Genomic DNA, 18,726 nt, shown 5'->3' on the forward strand with positions numbered 1-18,726 from the left:
AGGATATGGTGAGGCCAAAAAGGAACACCTACGGAGCCATAGGTAGGGGAGTCATACCACTATATTCTCTCTGGCGGCACTATACTCTCACTGGAGGCTGGATCCACACTGTCTGCAAACTGCCATCCACACTTGCCAGCCCAGCCACCATCTTCTTGCTAGCCCCCATTCTTTCCTCCTCTTCTTTCCTCTTGCTCTGCTAGCATAGCCACAGCAGTTATATTAGTGGCCAATGGCTCACTGGTTACAGCTGACGGCCAACTAGCCACAGCTGATGGCCATGCAATCACAGTTGGCCATTTACTACCTGAGCCAACACCTTTCTATGTGAGGCTGAGAGCCTGGAAACTACTTTCTGGGGCTCTGCCCCCACAGCAGCTGTGTGACAGTGTGAAGGAGGCTCTGCATCAAAGCCAAGGCGATTCTAAGGAAGGAAAAATCACTTCTCAAGGTGTAACAGGAGGGCTTCATGGAAGAAAAGTCTTAGACTGAGCCTTAAATGCAACATGGAATATTTTAATGGTTGGAATAGAAAGCGTTTACCTTCAAGGTAGATGGAAGAGCAGAAAGAAAGATAAAGGCCTTGAAGCCCAGGAGTTCTTGGGGGTGGGGGAAGGAGGCCAAACAGAGTGTGCCATTGTGCACTTGGGGGGACTATGTGCAAGTGTGAGCGATGGCGCTGCATAGGAAGGGCTGGCTGAGAGAGGACCTAGAAGGCAAGAATGAGAATTTGATTGTTTGTTTTTAAATTGAGGCAAAATATACATAACATAAAATTTACCATATTAACCATATCTAAATGCACGGCTTAGTGGCACTAAGTACATTCACATTGTTGTACAACCATCACCACCCTCCATCTCCAGAATTCTTTTCTCTTCCCAAACTGAAACTGTGTCCATTAAACAATAACCCCTACACACTTCCTTCTCCCCTCAATTCCTGTCAAGGCATGTTTAGCTTTGAACTAACAACTAAGAATGAGTCCTTTTGGGGGGTGTTGTGAGGCCTGGAATAGGTATGTTAAGGTGTTTGGGTTGCCTGGGGGCAAATTCCTCGAGTTGGTTTAGATAAAGGGCCTTTATGGTGAGGAGACTCAAAGAGCAATGGGCACCCTCAATGCAATCGCAGAATGAAGACATAATGGGGTGCGGATCCCAGATCTGGGTTCACATTGGCCCTGGGAGCTTTAGCAGGCATTCATGGATCCTTCCTCCAATGTTCTCAGTGACAGCTCCACTCAGTTTGTCTAGTCAACTAACAATTACTCTGTTGAGGTTTTGGAATAGTTGGTGCTCAAAGGCTGCAGGGGTTGTGGGGTGGGTGGTTATTGAGGCATAAAACATGGCCCAGGGCAGCTGGTCTGGGCAGGAGGTGTAGACAGAGCAAGTGTGTCTAGAGGGAGGGAAAGGGGATGTAAATGATATTCAGAGAAGATTGTTTTGCCCACCTGGGTTTTAAAAGGACCCAGAGGCCAGGGAAAGCCATGAAAACGATGAGATAATATATGCGTATAGTTTTAAGCTGACCAATTTGTGGTAACTTGTTACATAGCAAGAGATAACTAGTACACTCCTCACCTTCCTCCACTGTCTTCTGCCCCTGCCATTCTGCTGAGCCCACGCCTACCAAGGTGTGCAATGGCCTCCAATGTGTCACTTCTCTTTCCCCATCTCATGCCATCCCTGAGCAGCACTTAACCAGATACTGACTTTTTCCATTTGAAACTCTTTTCCCTTTGACTTCTGTGTCCCACACACCTCTCATTTTCTTTCTAAGACACTACCTACTGTCTCTCTATCTTTCCTGACTCCTTCTCCTCCTCTGCTCAGTCTCAGAATGTTGAAGTTTTAGGGCTTAGTCTTGGGTTGTCTTTTCTTTCTTCTCTCCATTTTCTACTTGGGTGATCTCATCCAGTTCCATAGCTTTCACCCATATGTCTTACATGATTGTATTTAAAACCTTGATCTCCCCGGTGGAGTCCACGGATACATATCCACACTTGGCATTTCTACTGGGTTGTAGCATGTCCAACAGAGAAGTCTTAACTCCATCCCTGCTCCCAGCGCTGTGCCTCCTCTGGTAAATGGCCATGTCATTCACCCAATGCCTGAAGCCAGCACCAGAATCGGGGTTAGTCGGGATCAGTCATCCCAGCTAGGACAGTAATTCCCTTTGTCTGTTGACTCAGAGGCAAGAGGAACCCAAAGGGGTCCAGTGGCAGTCTTCACTTCCAGTTCAGTGGGGTCATTGCTGTGTCTCCGGGTGGAAGCAGCCCTCCCTCTGGAACTAATGCCTCTAGGCTACAGAGCATGAGGTCACAAGAACAGAAATAAAAACTTTTGCTAGTATGTCACTAGGGTGTTGTAATAGTGAGTGGGCACCACTTCCATTTCCACACTGGATTCCTGGACCTGTGAATCTGGCTGTGGGGACACAGCACCATGGAGTGGACACTGATTCGATGTCATGCGGCTTTCTGGAGGACATGGCCACACTGTAACTAAGTTTCCAAAAGGCCATTCCACTGTTCTATAAGTCATCTGCTTCAGAACGGGGAGTATGACGAATTCAGTGAGTCCCATGGGCACTCACACACGGCTGCACTTCTCTTGCTCGGAAGTGAACTCCTTGATCACAAGCAGTGCTATGTGTAAACCAGGTCAGTGGGTGAGGCATTCTGTAAGTCCATGGAGGGTAGTTTTGGCAGCAGTATTGTGCGCAGGAAAGGCAAATCCACATCCAGAGCAAGTGTCTATTTTGTAAGGACAAAACACTGCCCCTTCCATGATAGGCGTGGTCCAGTGTAATTAACTTGCCACCAGGTAGCTAGTGGATCACTTCAGGAATAGTGTCATTTGGGGCTCAGTGTTGTTGGTCTTTGGTGCTGGCAGAGGGGACACTCAGCAGTGGGTCTAGCCAGGTCATCCCTTGAGAGTGGAAGTCCATGCTGCTAGGTCCATGCATCACCTCCATCCCTGCCACTACTGCCACTTCATGCAGGAGCCCATCGGGCAGTGACGGGTGGCTGGGGACATGGGCTGAATGACATCTGTAGAACTGGTCATCCTATCTACCTGATTATTAACACCCTCTTGTGCTTTGGTGAGCCTTCACATGGCACACAGATATTTTCATGGTTTTGTCTATTCAGAGAGGTCCCTCCACATATCTCTTCCCCAAATATCTTTGTCATCAATTTTCCAATCATGTTCCTTCCAAGTTCCTTCCATTCCTCCTTTTTAAATCACTCCCAAGTGCCAATCCACCAAGTCTATTTTTTCTATTTCCAAAAAAAGTGTCCAAAATTAATCCACTTCTCTTTATATCCCCTGCACCACCCTCACCTAATTCAGCCCATCATATTTTCTCTGTTCTATTGCAGTAATATTCTAATTCATCAAACAGCTTCCAATTTTTACTAATATAATTCTTTCTCTACACACCTTCCAAAGACTGCTCATTAAGCTTATAGGAAAAAAAATCCAAATTCCTTACCCCAAGATGCAAGGCCTTACCTACTTTCACCTCATATTCTATCACACTCGCCCTTGCCCACTCTACATACCCTTTTACCATTTTTCAAACTTTTCAAAGTTTCTCCTCACATTAAGGCCATTGTGCATGGGAATGACACCATAATCTCTCTGCCTCATTCTCCTTATCAATCAAATGAGGTTTTATTATCTTTATGAACTTTCTGCAGCTACTGTTTATCTTCTTGGTTATGTATTTTCATCTTAATGCTCATTTTGATCATTTCAATGCAGGAAAAAATAATGTTGAAGATGTGATAGAGTAGGTTGGTATCAATAGGAATTTTACCCAGCAAATAAGAACTGATGAAAATTTAGGGTGGTAACGAAGACCACTCTGCATCAAGGGAAGTACAGCCCTCTAGAGAAAAAAGGGCTGTCCTGAAACCATTTTCCCATTTCCTGGGGTGTGCAGGACACAGAGAAACCAAGGAACATACTTTTAACTATAAATTTCTTTGGTTGTTCTTGGACGGCCATTCACAATCAAGATCACTTTCACACTGTACATGCCGTCTCTGCCCCTCTCCCACCCAAGATTCTTATGAACCCCTAGCCTTTCCTCAGAGGTCTAGTGTATAAAAGAGAAAACTTTCCCAGAGTCTCACAGGTGCTTTTCAGAATTACTGTTCCAGATGTTTTTGGAAACCAACATTTTTGTTAAAATTCAGTAATGGAAATCTTTGGGATCAGAGGAGTAAAACTTATTTCTACTTGGGAAGTTTAGAGCTTGCAAATTTGAAGACGTTCAAAGGAGAAGGCAAGGAAAGTAATGACTAGGATGCAGCATAGATGGCTGGAGTGTCAGAGTTCAAGAGGGCACAACATTAAGTATCTGAGGGCATCCTGGGGTAGAATGCTAAAACCCTGAAACAAGGGAAATATGCACACAGCCAGATGAAATCTCTGCCATATTTGTTACAATGAACAGGAATTGGTCTTGTGCTTTGGGGACATTGGTGTTGTGTAACCTCTAATAATTAATTTCCAAAAGACAACTTAGCATTGTTCTCTGTGGCAAAGATGTATACAAAGTAAATACCCATCAGCAGAGGAATGGTTCAACCAATTGTGATACAGCCACACTGTAGAGTATTATGCAGCTACTAAAAAGAATGAACGATGGCTCTGCCAATTAACCTGGAGGGATTTCAATGGGGAGTGTTATGGTGAGAAAATAAGGCTTGGAGAAGTGTGGCTACTATGATCTCATACGTATAAAACAAACAATGAAAAGCCTCTCTATATGTCTATGTATGACAGTTTGAAGCTACGGATGGTTACACAAGCATGCGTGAAGTACTGAAGGACATGTGCTAGGTTGTCACCTGCAGTGAGGGCCACAGAGAAAGACAGGCGAAGAGACAAATACAAAAGCTAAAGGAGGCTGTACCAACAATAAAACTTGATATACATAATATAATCCCATTTATGTAAAGTTCTATGTCATTCTATCATTTACAGAAAAAATTAGGTAACAAAACTTGATCTCTTATGGGTAGGAGATATATTAAGTCAAACATATTTAGTCAAAAAAACATGTTGAAAATTAATGTGTACACAGTGCTCCCCCTTATCTGTGGGGGATCTGTTCCAAGACCCCTAGTGGATGCCTGAAACCATGGATAGTACCAAACCCTTTATCCACTATGATTTTCCTATACATACATACCTTTTCACTTAAGGTAAGCACTTTATGGCTTCCCTTTGGCATATACTAATTGCCAGCATCACTACTCTTGTGCTTTGGGGACATTATTAAGTCAAATAAGGGTGACTTCAACACAAATAGTGCGATGCCTGACAGTAAATCTGATAAGCAAGATGGCCACTAAGTGACTAACTGGCAGGGAGCATGTATACCCATCCAGTATGGAGATGCTGGACAGGGGATGAGTCATGTCCCAAGTGGGATGGAGGCGACAGCACAAGATTTCATCATCTTACTCAGAATGACATGCAATTTAAAACTTATGAATTGTTTGTTTCTGGAATTTTGCATTTTTAGACCATGATTGACTGCGAATAGCAAACTGGAAGGTGAAAGCATGGATAAGGGGGACTACTATACAATGAATCTAGTTCCACAAAAAGAAACACAATATATTTAAACAGATATTTATTTTATTTATGTCTGTTTATAGGAAAGGAGAAACTATGAACATACATTTGTCAGGTTTTTAAGGAGAATGCCTTAGTTTTTCCTTAATACACTTTTGTTCTTTGAAACATATCAGAGCTTTTTGAGGCACATAGAAAAATTCTGTTCACTTTCTGACCATCCTGCCCTGAAAGAAGTCATGGCACAATGTCCTAAAGTTTAAAGATAAAACATCTATCAGAAATTAACTAAGGATGGTGACAGATGATCACTTTTTTGGATGAAAACCCCTCTCTTTTTTTTTTTTTTTTTATTGGGGAAGGGGAACAGGACTTTATTGGGGAACAGTGTGTACTTCCAGGCCTTTTTTCTTTCCAAGTCAAGTTGTTGTCCTTTCAGTCTTAGTTGTGGAGGTCGCAGCTCAGCTCCAGGTCCATTTGCCAGTTGCTAGTTGCAGGGGGTGCAGCCCACCATCCCTTGCGGGACTTGAGGAATTGAACTGACAAGCTTGTGGTTGAGAGCCCACTGGCCCATGTGGGAATCGAACCGGCAGCCTTCGGGATTAGGAGCATGGAACTCCAACTGCCTGATCTACCGGGCCGGCCCCGAAAACCCCTCTCTTGCCAAGACTGTTACAGTTCACAAGTGATGGTGAAGTTCACAGTACAGGCAGTAATCTCTAATAAACTAAGCTTCAGGATAAAAAAAATTAGAATGTTGGTCTCAGCCATTTAAACTTGCCTTAGTGAACTTGTTGAGACCTATTCTCCATTTATTAACCATCAGATCGAATAGGAGCTTGTGCATACCTCAGCCCTACCTGCTGACATCATCAAGGCCGTTCCTGGCATCAGCTAGTGTTTCCTACACAGCTGGGAAGCCAGAGTTCTGGGAGGGCTTACATTTCTGTGGAGTTAGGATTATGGCTGGCATTTGGGACATTTTTACCCTGGTTGTTGTGCGGGGTATAGAGGGTCTTTCTCAAAATCTCTGCTCTCCCAAATCTCTCTCTCTTTTAGCTACACCATTTACTCCTCTTGATGACACTCAATGTGTAACTAAATTTTTAAAATTCTATTGTGCATTAAGCATGCAATGCCAAAAACTGGAAACCTGTGTCTGGTCTTTACTACACGACCTACATAAGGAAACGCACGCAGGAAGCTGACTTACTTTAGCCTTCTAGGCTTTTCATTCCCTTCACTGGACAATCTGAATTTGGTGGTTGGGGCATTAAAGGTAAAGAGACACAAAGGAAAGCCTTCCTGGTGTGGCAGGCTGGCTAGCTGTCCACCCACAACTCGCACTTCTCCTGCCACAGTGGGGAGTTGCTGGAAAGCTGGCACCAGGCACAAGGCAAAACTCCCAACTGCCCTTGGAGCTAGGTGGGGCTGTGCCATTGGCTTTGGCCAGTGGCTTTGACCAAGACAACTTCTTACTGTAATGTGATTCCGAGTGGGCTGAATTGTGTCCCCCGCCAAATCCACATGTTGTAGTCCTAACCCCCAGTACCTCAGAGTGCGACTGCATTTGGGGATAGGGTCTTTACAGAGGTGATTAAGGTTAATGAGGTAGTGAGGGTGGCCCCTAATCCAATGTAGCTTGTGTTCTTATAAGAAGAGGAAATTAGGATGTAGGCACAAAGGGAAGACCATTGTGAGGACCCAGAGAGAAGACAGCTAACTATCTACAAGCCAAGGAGAGAGGCCTCAGAAGACACCAACCCTGCTGACACTTTGAGCATGGACTTCCAGCTTCCAGAATTGAGGAAGTAAATTTTTGTTGTTTAAGCCCCCCAGTCTGAGTACTTAGTTTTGGCTGCCCTAGCAAGTGAATATGAATGTGTGTGCTTCCTCTACTTTCTTTCTTCCTACTTTCGCTGGGGCAGGGTGGGGGTGGGGGTACCTAATGCAAACTTGGAAACATTGTTGAGGATGGTAGATCCTCTATCAGCCTGGTCTCTGAATACCTCTGTGGATTGGAGTCCACTATTGGCAACAACCAGGAATATCCATCTGAGATTTTCAGTAAATGAGAAATAAACGTGCATCATGTGAAGCCATGGAGATGTTGACACTTATCTATTACAACAGCTGGAGTTTCCCTCTATGAATGGAGAAGAAACCAAAGCAGATAAAGGGAGATAGATGGTCACACCTGGAAAAAGAACAGTAGTAATGCCAGTGTGAAGGTGTTCTACTTAACACAGAGCAGTCTGGGATAGCCTGGAAAAGACAGATTAAAGTATCCAAAATACCTCATTAATTACCATATAGTCCCAGGGGTGGGAGGAAGCTCATGCTAAAGCCACATGATGTCACAAGAAAGATACCAGAATCTGGGACCAGAAACCTTGGGCGAATGATTCTCATTTAGAAAAACTATGGGTATCATGTTGATAATCAACAGCTGTGGTAGAAAATACAGATTTTTTTTATGTTGGCTTCCACCAGGGGTGTCCAAACTGTGACCCGCGGGCTAACTGCGGCCCGCAATCCATTTTTAATTGGCCCGCAGCAAATTCCAAAAATATATTTAGTTTACTTAAATAAACCAGGTGAGGCAATATGTACTTCACCTCGAGTGAGTGGCCTGGCTGTTTGTGTATTTTACCACATATGGCCCTTGGTGAAAACCGTTGAAAAAAGTTTGGACACCCCTGGGTTCCACTGTTAGGACTTTTCATGTTCAGTGTATTGTGTGCAGTGTTTTCTAAATTATTTAAGAAGTCACCAAAACACTGGAATAATTAAGAGGTGGGTGGCCTATGTTGACGAGTGAACAATAGAATTTATCTGTGGTTCCTTCTGTCAGAATGAATTCCAACTTCACGAAGTTCATTCAGAGCTAAAACTGAAAACTGTTCTTGGCTGTAAATGAGTTAATGGAATGCTGTCCGAACCTGGGAACTCACTGGTACAGTGTGGCAGGCTGGGAGGGGAGCCCAGGTCTGTAGCCATCGGCAGGCACCAAGCTGCCCCTCTGCCTCTCTAGGACTCTTCTGTTGCACCACAGCTAACTTGAAGCCCCTCAAGATATCAAAGACGCAGTGTTGCCTGCCCATTCTTTTGGATCTCTTCTCCTTCCAAGTTCATAAGGGTATTGTGCTTCCTGGCCCCTTGAAGTTAGGTGTGGCTTATGCTAGTCAGTGAAATCTGAGCAGACATGCTCAGACTGGACACCCCTTCTTTTTTTTTTTTTGATATATTTTTTTTTAAATTTATTGGGGTGACAATTGTTAGTAAAATTACATAGATTTCAGGTGTACAATTCTGTATTACATCATCTATAAATCACATTGTGTGTTCATCACCCAGAGTCAGTTCTCCTTCATCACCATATATTCGATCTCCCTCACCCTCATCTCCCACCCCCACCCCCCACCCCCCCCCACCCTCTGGCAACCACTAAACTATTATCTATGTCTATAAGTTTCTGTTTCTCATTTGTTTGTCTTGTTCTTTTGTTGTTTTTGGTTTATATACCACATATCAGTGAAATCACATGGTTCTCTGCTTTTTCTGTCTGACTTATTTCGCTCAGCATTACTCTCTCAAGATCCATCCATGTTGTCACAAATGTTCCTATATCATCTTTTCTTACCGCCGAATAGTATTCCATTGTGTATATATACCACAACTGCTTTATCCATTCATCTATCGAAGGACATTTTGGTTGTTTCCATGTCTTGGCCACCGTAAACAAAGCTGCAATGAACATTGGAGCACACGTGTCTTTATCTCTAAATGTTTTCAGATTTTTTGGGTAGATACCCAGGAGAGGGATTGCTGGGTCATATGGTAATTCTATTCGTAATTTTTGAGGAACCTCCACACTGCCTTCCATAACGGCTGCACCAGTCTGCATTCCCACCAACAGTGTATGAGGGTTCCTTTTTCTCCACAGCCTCTCCAACATTTGTTACTATTTGTCTTGTTGATGATAGCCATTCTGACTGGGGTGAGGTGATATCTCATTGTGGTTTTGATTTGCATTTCTCTGATGATTAGTGATGTTGAGCATTTTTCATATGTCTATTTGCCATTTGTATGTCCTCTTTGGAGAAATGTCTCTTCAAGTCCTCTGCCCATTTTTCAATTGGGTTGTTTGTTTTTTGTTGTTGAGTTGCATGAGTTCCTTGTATATTCTGGATACTAGCCCTTATCGGAGGCACTGTTTGCAAAAATCTTCTCCCATTCAGTTGGTGGCCTCTTTATTTTGTCAATGGTTTCTTTTGCTGTGCAGAAGCTTTTAAGTTTCATATAGTCCCATTCGTTTATTTTAGCTTTTACTTCCATTGCCTTTGGAGTCAAGTTCATAAAATGCTCTTTGAACCCAAGGTCCATAAGTTTAGTACCTATGTTTTCTTCTATGCAGTTTATTGTGTCAGGTCTTATGCTTAAGTCTTTGATCCATTTTGAATTAACTTTGGTACATGGTGACAAATAGCAGTCCAGTTTCATTCTTTTGCACGTGGCTATCCAATTCTCCCAGCACCATTTATTGAAGAGGCTGTCTTTGCTCCATTGTATGTTTTAGCTTCTTTGTCAAAAATTATCTGTCCATATTTATGTGGTTTTATTTCTGGGTTCTCAATTCTATTCCATTGGTCTATGTGTCTGTTTTTCTGCCAATACCATGCTGTTTTGATTATTGTAGCCCTGTAGTACAAGCCAAAGTCAGGAAGTGTGATACCTCCATTATTGTTCTTTTTCTTAAGATTGCTTTGGCTATTTGGGGTCTTTTGTGGTTCCAAACAAATCTGATGATTTTTGTTCTATTTCTTTAAAATATGCCATTGGGATTTTGATGGGGATTGCATTGAATCTGTATATTGCTTTGGGTAATATGGCCATTTTAACTATGTTGATTCTTCCAATCCATGAGCACGGAATGTCTTTCCATTTCTTTGTGTCTTCTTCAATTTCTTTCAAAAATGTCTTATAGTTTTCAGCATATAGGTCTTTCACATCCTTGGTTAAGTTTATTCCTAGGTATTTTATTCTTTTTGCTGCAATTGCAAAAGGAATTGTTTTTTGTATTTCTTTTTCTGAGATTTCATTGTTAGTATATAGGAAGGCAATGGACTTTCGTGCGTTGATTTTGTAGCCAGCAACTTTACTGTATTCGTTGATTGTTTCTAATAGCTTTTTGGTGGAGTCTTTAGGGTTTTCTATATATAGCATCATGTCATCTGCAAAGAGTGATAATTTAACTTCTTCATTCCCAATTTGGATGCCTTTTATTTCTTTCTCTTGCCTGATTGCTCTGGCAAGGACTTCCAACACTATGTTGAAAAGCAGAGGTGATAGGGGACATCCCTGTCGTGTTCCTGAACGTAGAGCAAAAGGCTTCAGAACGTAGAGCAAAGGGCCTCATTTCTCCATTAATTATGAGATAGGCAGAGGGCTTGTCATATATGGCCTTTATAATGTTAAGGTATTTTCCTTCTATACCTATTTTATTAAGTGTTTTAATCATAAATGGATGTTGTATCTTGTCAAATGCTTTTTCTGCATCAATTAATATAATCATATGATTTTTGTCCTTTATTTTGTTTATGTGATGTATCACATTGATGGATTTTCGTATGTTGAACCATCCTTGTGCCCCGGGGATGAACCCCACTTGGTCGTGATGAATAATCTTTTTAATGCATTGTTGTATTCGATTTGCTAGAATTTTATTTAGGATTTTTGCATCGGTATTCATCAGAGATATTGGTCTGTAGTTTTCTTTTTTGTGCTGTCCTTACCAGGTTTTGGTATCAGGGTAATGTTGGCCTCATAAAATGAGTTAGGGAGTACTGTCTCTTCTTCAATTTTTTGGAAGAGTTTGTGCAGAATTGGTATTAGATCCTCTTTGAAGGTTTGGTAGAATTCACTAGTGAAGCCATCTGGTCCCGGACTTTTGCTTTTGGGAAGGTTTTGGATGACTGATTCAATTTCGTTACTGGTGATCGGTCTGTTTAGATTTTCCAGTTCTTCATGGTTCAGCCTTGGAAGGCTATATGTTTCTAAGAACTTGTCCATTTCTTCTAGGTTGTTGAATTTGGTGGCATATAGTCCTTCATAGTATTCTTGGATGATCCTTTGTATTTCTGTGGTGTCCGTGATAACTTCCCCTTTTACGTTTCTGATTTTGTTAATCAGTGTCTTCTCTCTTTTTATCTTAGTAAGTCTAGCCAAGGGTTTGTCAATTTTGTTAATCTTTTCAAAGAACCAGCTCTTTGTCATATTAATTTTTTCTATTGTCTTTTTGTTCTCTATTTCATTTAGTTCTGCTCTCATTTTTATTATTTCCTTTCTTCTGCTGACCTTGGGTTTTACTTGTTCTTCTTTTTCTAGTTCTTTAAGGTGTAACATGAGGTTATTTATTTGGGAGTTTTCTTGTTTCTTGAGATAGGCCTGTAATGAGATAAATTTCCCTCTTAAAACTGCTTTCGCTGCATCCCAAAATTTTGGTAGGATGTATTTTCATTGTCATTTGTTTCTATGTATCTTTTGATCTCTCCTCTAATTTCTTCTTTGACCCAGTCCTTCTTTAAAAGTATGTTGTTTAATCTCCATGTATTTGTGTTTTTCCCGCTTTCTTTTTACAGTTGATATCCAATTTCAAAGCCTTGTGATCAGAGAATATGCATGGTATGATTTCAATCTTCTTAAATTTGTTGAGACTGATTTTATGTCCCAATATATGGTCTATCCTTGAGAATGTTCCGTGTACACTAGAAAAGAATGTATAGTCTGATGTTTTAGGATGAAGTGCTCTATAAATGTCAATGATGTCCATTTTATCTAATGTGTCATTTAGGGCTACTATTTCGTTATTTATTTTCTGTTTGGATGATCTATCCATAGCAGTCAATGATGTATTTAAGTCCCCTAGTATAATTGTGGACACCCCTTCTGAGTAGAGGCATTTGGGGGCCAGTGCCTGCCCGTCTTCCTGTCTCTTCCCCTGGTCATGTGATGATGTAATATAATGTGATGATGGTGTACATGAAGCAAGCTGGAATACTGAGCTGCCCCAGGGAAGCTGTTGTCTGAGGAGGTGTCCTAGACCTGAAATGGATTTTGCAAGAGCTCAGCTTCTGTTCAGTCACAGAGATTTTGGGGTTCTTCTGTTCCTGCATAAATTTGTCCATCCTGACCAAAGGATATGATAGCCCTGCAAAATCTCTTAATGCTTACTGAGGCAGGGGCTGCTACTTTATTTGTTCCTCTATATCCATTCTCCTCTTCTTTCTCAGATTCATAGAAAATTTTTAGTTGGGCATATCGATGCATAAAATAAAGGTGACACTTCCCAACCTCCTCATAACTAAGACATGGCTGGGTAACTGAGTCCTGGCTGTGGTGTCCTTTGTGTCCTAGATAATCATGATTACTGTCTTTCTTCTTCGTCCTTGCTTTATCTGAGCAAAAAGCAACTGATCAGAGGACACTGGGTTGTCTCCACCTGTGCCCTGCCTTCTGTCAGAACAGAAAGGAACTCTCACTTTCAAGATTCAGTTATAAAAAGACTGTGTGTTCCATCTTGGGTGACCTCTCCTGCTCTCTCCCTCACTTGCACAGAGAGAAGCCAGCTGCCATATTGTGAGCTGCCCTCTGGAGAAGCCTATATGGCAAGACACTGAGGGCAGCCTCTAGCCAACAGCCAGTGAGGAACTAGGGCCCTCAGCCTAACATCCCACAAGGAACTCAGTCTTGCCCACAGTCATGCAAGTGGGCTGGGAAGATGATCCTCCCCCAACTCATAGCTTCAGAGGAGACTGCAGCCCCAGCTGACAGCTCACCAGCAACTTCACCAGGGGCCTTGAGCTAGAAGCACCCAGCTGAGCCATATGAAGATCCCTGACCTGTAGGAATGGTGAAATAATACATATTGGCTGTTTTAAATGGCTAAGTTTTAGGGGCAATTTGGGGACCATTAATACACTGTCCAAAAGGGTGTGCACGGAAACGGCATGTTCAGTCTCTGACTCATGCCTTGCAGGGGAGCGGCCTGGCCTCCCTACCACTCCCCCATCTGCCTCGTGACTGCAATGTTGTGGAATGCCACTGGACCATGCACAGAACAGGCAAACCTGAAATGTGACACCTGAAAACTTCATGGAGCTCAACTGTCATGTTAGATCATAGTTTTATATAAGACAGAAACAGTCTTTCTTATTTAAGCCATTGCAATTTGGGGTTTTTTGTAAGGAAGCTGAACCTATATCATGACTAAGATGTTTACTTGAATTCTGTAGGATGCAAAAGCTCTAGGAAGCAAAATAAATGGGACCAAGCTTCTTTATAGAAGCTGAGAACACGCATATCATTAAACATTTAAGAGATTTTAAATCAGATATACAACAGCCATTTTTCCTTCCTTCAAAATTGTAGATTATAGAAACCAGCCTCTTGAAAATAAAGCAAAAGCTAGACTTGTTAACGGCAGGAAGAGGAACCTGGAAATGGAGCTGATCACTTTTCATCAATTGATCACTAAGAGAGAGAGTTCGGCAGCTTGGTAGGCAGGCTGATGACTTGCATTCTTATTCACAAGAATTCTTTTGTACATCAGGCTAAACAGCTCTTTTAGTGTTTGCATGGGATTACGTTTATTTTAAAAACTAAGAAAGTGGCATTTTCAATGCGTCACATATTTGTAGCTGCGGATGAGTGGCTGCAATCCACAGTGGCAATGTGGATTCCTTCTGGAATGCCTCTATAACCGGTGAGCTCTCCCTTGGGTGAAAAAAGAACTGAAAGAATTTTCATTCACTGTAAAGAGTTATGGGCTGCATAGAGAGATGGAGTCTTAACTGTAACTGGGACTATTTGCTTTCTAATCCTCAAATTTAATGCTGTAAATTTTACAAAGAGCTAAAAGAAGACAGCTGTAAAGAACATCATTGTCATGGTTCAGTCTCAAGCCTGTACAGTTTGGGACTAAATCAGAGCTCTGCCCCAAAGTGTCCTGTTTTCATTTCTGATTTTATCCCTGACTTTGTGCATGCTGAATGTGAAAACAGACTGAATACAAATATCTGGGGGGAAAGTCAACTCATCAGACACAAATAAAGATTATAATAAAGCGAAAGATCTCTTTTCTTGGATCGGAAAACAAGGTTATAAAGGATATTTTTTCCTAAATTATTTTATTTAATTCAATATCATTTAGGTAAACATCTAAACAGAACTTGGGGATAACTTGGACAGTATTATTCTAAAATTAATCTAACAATAAATATTTGTAAATACTGAGAATATTTTGAAAAGAATAATAAAGAAACACTTGTCTTCTATGAATGAAATACATTCTTACCATAATAAAACAGTGATAGTAATAAAAACAGTGTGGTCCTGGCCCAGGAATAGACAGGTAGATTAATGGACTGAAGCAGAGGATCCAGAAATAGATTCACATAAATATGAAAACGCAGTACATAAGAAAGTTACCATGTCAACTCAAAAACAAGAAAACAAACAACCTAATAAAAAATTTGGCACAAGATTTGAAAATGCTCTTCACCAAAGATATACAAATGACTAATAAACACATGAAATAGATTCTCAACATCATTAGCCATTAGGGAAATATAAATTAAAATCACAATGAGATTACCATTACACACCTATTAGAACGGATAAAAAGAAACTGAAAATACCAAGTGCTGACGAGAATGCAGAGCAACTGGTACTCTCGTACATTGCTGGTGGGAGTGAAAAATGGTAGAGCTACTTTGAAAACAACAACAACAACGAGGCAGTCTCTTATAAAGCTAAGAAACACTTACCAATGATCCAGTAATCTCACTACTATGTATTTACCTAAGAGAAATGAAAACACATGCTCTTACAAAAACTTGTAGGCAAATGTTCCCAATAACTGTCTTAGTCCATTCAGCCTGCTATGACAGAGTCCCATAGACTGGGTGGCTTAAACAACAGACATTAGTCTCTCACAGTTCTGGAGGTTGGGAAGTCAAGATCAAGGTGCTGGCAGATTCAGTGTCTGGTGATAACCCCCTTCCTCATAGACAGCCATTTTATTGCTGTGTCCTTTCATGGTGGAAGGTTGAGGGAGCTCTCTAGGGCCTCTTTCATAAGATCAGTAATCATCCCACTTATGAGGGCTCCACCTTCACGATCTAACCACCTCCCAAAGACTCTACCTCCTAATAAATAACATCACACTGGGGTTAGATTTTCAACATATGAATTTTGGAGGGAAGCAAACATTCAGTCCATAATAACAACTTTATTATAACCTCAAAAAACAAAATATTCCACATGTTCTTCAACTGACAATTTTACTTCTTCACTCCCAATTTGGATGCCTTTATTCTTTTTTTTTAAATTAAAGTTTATTGGGGTGACAATTGTTAGTAAAGTTACATAGATTTTAGGTGTACAATTCTGTATTACATCATCTATAAATCCCATGTGTGTTCACCACCCAGAATCAGTTCTCCATCACCATATATTTGATCCCCTTTACCCTCATCTAACAACTCCTTCCTCCCTTACCCTCTGGTAACCACTAAACTATTGTCTGTGTCTATGAGTTTTTGTTTCTCATTTGTTTGTCTTGTTCTTTTGTTGTTTTTGGTTTATATACCACATATCAGTGAAATCATATGGTTCTCTGCTTTTTCTGTCTAACTTAATTTCGCTTAGCATTATATTCTCAAGATCCATCCATGTTGTCACAAATGGTCCTATTTCATCTTTTCTTACCGCTGAATAGTATTCCATTGTGCATATATACCACAGCTTCTTTATCCATTCATCTATCGAAGGACATTTTGGTTGTTTCCATGTCTTGGCCACCGTAAACAAAGCTGCAATGAACATTGGAGCACACGTGTCTTTATGGATAAATGTTTTCAGATTTTTTGGGTAGATACCCAGGAGAGGAATTGCTGGGTCATATGGTAATTCTATTCGTAATTTTTTGAGGAAACTCCACACTGCCTTCCATAATGGCTGCACCAGTCTGCATTCCCACCAACAGTGTATGAGGGTTCCTTTTTCTCCACAGCCTCTCCAACACTTGTTACTATTTGTCTTTTTGATGATAGCCATTCTGACTGGGGTGAGGTGATATCTCATTGTGGTTTTGATTTGCATTTCTCTGATGATTAGTGATGTTGAGCATTTTTTCATATGTCTATTTGCCATTTGTATGTCTTCTTTGGAGAAATGTCTCTTCAGGTCCTCTGCCCATTTTTCAATTGGGTTGTTTGTTTTTTTGTTTGTCAGTTGCATGAGTTCCTTGTATATTTTGGATATTAGCCCCTTAACGGAGGCACTGTTTGCAAAAATCTTTTCCCATTCAGTTGGTTGCCTCTTTATTTTGTCGATGGTTTCTTTTGCTGTGCAGAAGATGTTAAATTTGATATAGTCCCATTTGTTTATTTTAGCTTTTACTTCCCTTGCCTTTAGAGTCAAATTCATAAAATGCTCTTTGAACCCAAGGTCCATAAGTTTAATACCTATGTTTTCTTCTATGCAGTTTATTGTTTCAGGTTTTATGCTTAAGTCTTTGATCCATTTTGAATTAATTTTGGTACATGGTGACAAATAGCAGTCCAGGGATGTCTTTATTCTTTCTCTTGCCTGACTGCTCTGGCGAGGACTTCCAGTACTATGCTGAATAACAGTGGTGAGTGGGAGCATCCCTGTCTTGTTCCTGATCATAGAGGGAAAACTTTCAGTTTATCACCATTGAGTATGATAGTAGCTAAGGATTTGTCATATATGTTTTTTATTATGTTGAGGTAATCTCCTTCTAATACCCATTTTATTGAGTGTTTTAATCATAAATGGATAATAACAGTCTCTTTTTTCTAAAGAGCAGAATTCTTTTTTCATTTGTTAACGTCCTATTTATTAATTTGCTCTTTTATGGATTGTGCTTTGGTGTTGTGTCTTAGAAATCTTTGACTAATAAACGTCAAATTCAGAGCATAAACCTGTATCTTGGCTCCAAAGACCATGTGCTTTCCATTAATCCACGTAATGCCCACTTATTTGTCAGTAGATATTGACTGATTCTCCACAAGGAACCAGGCACCATCTCAGGCACTGGGGAGACAGCAGTGACTAAGAGAAACAGAGGTCTCTGCCTTGGTGTGGCATATTGTTTCCAATAGGAGAGAACAACACTAAAGTAAAAACATAGCACAGAATACCTGCTATGGAAAAGGATCAGGCAGAGAAGAGGTGGGTAGTAGGTGGTCAAGGAAAGCTCTGCAAGGGCCTGGAGTTATTGAGGACATGAGCTGGGCACACATGAGGACAAGTGTACCCCAGCTGGAGGTTTGCCAAGACATGTGGCAGAATAGCACAGATGCGGCTGGGGAGCAGATGGAGAGAGAACAATGTGGGGAAGGTCAGAGAGGTGATATGGGGAGAGCTGAGGGGCAGTGGTCAGGAGCATCTCATATCGAACTTTATAGGTAAAACAAGGGCTCTGGGTTTTCCTGCGTGGGAGAAGAAGCCATGGAGGATTTGAACAGGGAGGTGATACGATCTGGCTGCCATGTTGAGACTACATTGTAAAGAAGTTGGGAGGCCAGGAGGAGAGTTTTGATGATTATCCAAGCATGAGATCATGGTGACTTGGCTAGGATGGTGATGGTGGAAAGCAGCTAGATTCAGATATGTTTTGAACATAAAGTCAAAAGAGTTTTCTGATGGATTAGATGAGGGATGTGAGAGAAAGAGAGACATTGAAGTGAACTCAGGCCTCGGCCTGGGCAGGTGGGAGTGTGGAGCTGCTGCACTCTGAGTGGGAGGCTGAGGGAGAAGTGGGATTTGTGGGGGAGACTAGGAGTTTGGTTTGGGGCATTCTACATTTTGGATTGGCTATTAGACGGAACAATAGTGGTGCAGGGAGGCAGTTGGTGTTTAGGAGAGAGGTCAAGTTTGGGTATCAATAGATACCCAAATATTGATTGTATTTAAAGATATGGGTGAAATGGGGGAGAGGCCTGATCCCGGATGTTCTCCAATAATTGTTGGTCAGGAAGACGAAAGAGCAAATGAGACACTGATGGAGGTTTGAGTGATGTGCAGACTCCAGGAGAGGGTG

The sequence above is a fragment of the Rhinolophus sinicus genome, linkage group LG06 (assembly GCF_036562045.2).
Source record: "Rhinolophus sinicus isolate RSC01 linkage group LG06, ASM3656204v1, whole genome shotgun sequence".
Classification (NCBI taxonomy): domain Eukaryota; kingdom Metazoa; phylum Chordata; class Mammalia; order Chiroptera; family Rhinolophidae; genus Rhinolophus; species Rhinolophus sinicus.